This window comes from Alexandromys fortis, unplaced genomic scaffold (assembly GCF_014885135.2).
Source record: "Alexandromys fortis isolate MF-2015 unplaced genomic scaffold, M_Fortis_MF-2015_v1.1 scaffold_211, whole genome shotgun sequence".
In the NCBI taxonomy this organism is placed as follows: Eukaryota; Metazoa; Chordata; class Mammalia; order Rodentia; family Cricetidae; genus Alexandromys; species Alexandromys fortis.
In genome coordinates, this window is record NW_026068103.1 from 970,366 (window position 1) to 973,875 (window position 3,510).

Below are 3,510 nucleotides of genomic sequence, written 5' to 3' on the forward strand. Positions count from 1 at the left end.
ATATACAAGAAACAGTACCAATACAATTTTCTAAAAACAGTAATTCACAAATACCAATCATCCCATCAAACCAGTTAATCCCCCCCCTTTTTTTTTCTTTATAAGTAAAAAATATCCTTGGGGGACCCCGCCCTACAAGTAAGGTGATTGGCTGGGTCTCTCCTACATCAGTGCATTGGCCCTCTCTCTCCCTCTCCTCATGTGGATGTATCCACAGTTAACAGACTATATAATGACCTTAAAATATCCTCTTTTTAAACCTGAATCTTCTGTTCCAAGAGCCTGCTTTGCACTTAGTTGCCATGACTCGTTAGCCTCCAGTCTGGGACTGTGTGCCTTTGTCTTTCTTTTCTTATTAATGACAAGCCATTTGAAGACTGTCCCTTCCTTTAAGCTTATCTGTTAGTAGAAAATAGATGTGAGTGATGGACGGGTTGAAGGGAATCCTATAGATAGCCCACGAACTGTTTTATGTAACGTAGCTTGCCGATCTGTTGTAAAACTCTGGCCCTTGCCTTTAGTATAAAACATTAATTTAAAAACTAATGCAGTGTCTTAACTGACAGAAGGTCATTAGATCATTCATGGAGCATGAAGATTCTCAAAAGGAATTAGATAAAAAGTAATCAGGAAAAGGATCCTGGTAGCTAGGTCTTCTACTAGTCAGATTGCCCCCAAGTGCTTAGATGTCTCCAGGCTGCAGATACATTATTCTAGATATATTAAAAACTAAAGCACCAGGATACGTTCCTGTACATGTGCACTAGCAAGGGTCTGCATTCCCCTCACCCTCTGCCTCAGCATCCCACTTTTTGGGTTTTTCTAGAGCATAAAAAGAAAACTATGCTAACAGGGCTACCTGGTCCACTGTGACCTAGAAGGGAAGAGGGTCATATCACCTCACAAATATGCCACCAATTCCCCAAATACTCAGTACCTAAGACTTGGTAAATTTAATTCTCCGGTGCTGAAAGTATAATAATCCTATGGGGGATCATGATGCAGGTCCTGCTGTGTTATTTTAGAGATCCTAACTATTGCAAAGTTGTTTCCTAGGTTTTGGACAGGGACAGTAGGTGGGGCTGGGGCTGTGGGCATCAGCATGATTCCTAAGGCTCGAGGACAAGTACGCACCATCTACTGATATGTGACTTTTTTACTCATTTTCAAATAGAAATGAAAAGGCAGTGTATAAAATCGAAGCTAGTAGTTGTTTGTATCAAGTTCACCATTCGTTTTCATACAGGAGTAATGTTTTGTGGGTCAGGCTTATAAAAACCTCCACATAATTTTACATGGTTGACCTTAATTCCTTGATCTCCACCCATCAACCCTGCTCCTACCCCAGGCTGCTTTACTATGTAGATTTCCATTGTGTAGCATGGTGTGTCCTTGCTCTTGCAATGCTCTGTCTCAGTCCCCTAAGTTCCCAGGTGCTGGGAATGTAGGCCTGCTCCACTGTTCCAGGCTCCTTTAATTTCATTTCCAAGGCAGCTTGTGGATGGGGTTGAACCCCACACCTTGTTCAGCATGTAGAAGCCTCACATTCAACCCCAGCACTTACTCTTGTAATCCCAGCACTGAAGAGGTGGAGACAAGAAGATCTTGGCACTCACTACCAGCCAGCTTGGCATAATAGGCAAGCTGTGGGCCAGTGAGAGACCCTGTTTCAAGAAAATGTGGATAATAGGGGCTGGAGAGCTGGCTCTGCAGGCAAGAATGCTTGCATCTCTTCCAGAGGATCTGAGTTCAGTTCTCAGTACTCATATTGGGCAGTTCAAAACCACATATCATTCCAGCCCCAAAGAGTCCAACATACTCCTCTCACTTCCTCAAGTGAGACATGCATAGATATACACAGAAACGTAAGGATATAAGTAAGTATGTTAGAGGTGGATAATGTCTGGAAAATGACAGAGAGTTGGCCTCTGATCTCATTGCAAATAAGCACATATGTGTGTCCATGTCCGTGCACATACATACATTTATATACACATGTACATGAGGGGGATAGACAGAGACAGTGGAGTTGTTGGAAGGACCAAACAAAACATACATTTTCAACTAGACTAATCAAGAAAAAAAGAGGAAAGACACAAATAGAATCAGTGATGAAAAAGAAGGCATTTACAATCAATGCCATAGAAACACAAAGGACTATCAGTAGCTGCTAGGAACTATGGTGCAGGAGAATTGTCTGTATTCTGTCAATCATGATTTAAATAAATGCAGATTGGCCAGGCAGGAAATATAGGTGGGTCAACCAGACAAGAAGTAGAGGTGGGGCGATGAGAACAGGAGTATTCTGGGAAGAAGGAAGCTCTTTCCGAAGTCCTATCCAGACTATGGAAGAAGCAGGATGTGACCTGCCCTGCTGAAAAAGGAACTGAGCCATGTGGCTAACATATACTAGAATGATGGGCTGGTATACATTGTAAGAGCTAATATGAAGCCTGAGCTAATGGGCCAATCAGTTTTATATTTAATGTAGACTCTGTGTGATTTTCTTTGGGGCTTACTGGCTGTGGGAACTGGGCAGGACAGATATACCCCAAAAAGCACGGACCTCATGTTATAGAATGGCGCCCAACGTTTTATGCAAATCCTGAAAAATATAGAAGAAATGGAAAATTCCTAATCAAATACAAAAATAACAAAATTGAACTAAGAAGAAATATAAAATCTAAGCAGAGTGATGAGATATAAGCAGTAATTAAGTCTCCTAAAAAAAAAAACAAATATCCAGGACCTAATGGCTTCACCAATAAAATCTATCAATATATATAAATAACTAGTTGAAGTTATTCTTAAAATATTTAAAAAATATCAAATGGAAGAAAATCTGTACAACTCTTTTAACAGGGATCAAAATTACCCTGATTACAGGCCAAACAAAAAACAAATAAATGAAAAAAGAAAACTATAGACTCATACCTGTGACACAGATCCCAAAGTTCTCAACATAGCACACTAAACTCAACAGCACATCAAAAATATCATATGATGATACAATGATGATTCAGCACAGACAAACCAACACGTATGATCTAACCCTTCAACAGGATGAAGAACAGAAAGCATGGGCTTGTAACAAAGGATGCAGAAAAAGTGTTGAGCAAGATTCAACATCTCTCTGTGAGTAAAAAAAATCTGTACAAGTTAACCTCAGAAAGAACATGTCTTAAAGCTCTAAATGCTATATAAACCTGAACACATGCACACATGTGCACATACACATACATGTATCTACCCTTACAACTACTTGGTCAGTTGATATGGGATGCCCTTTTGTATATGTATTGCTTTTATTGGTTTACCTATAAAACTTTTTCAGCCAATGGCTTAACAGAATAAAGCCAGGTGAGAAATCTGAATAGAGATATATATAGAGAGTAGGCAGATTCAGAGAGACTCCATGTAGCTGCCAAAGGAGACAGATGCTACAGGAACCTTACCAGTAGGCCACAGCCTCATGGTGATAAATAAATTAATAGAAATGTGTTAAGTTAA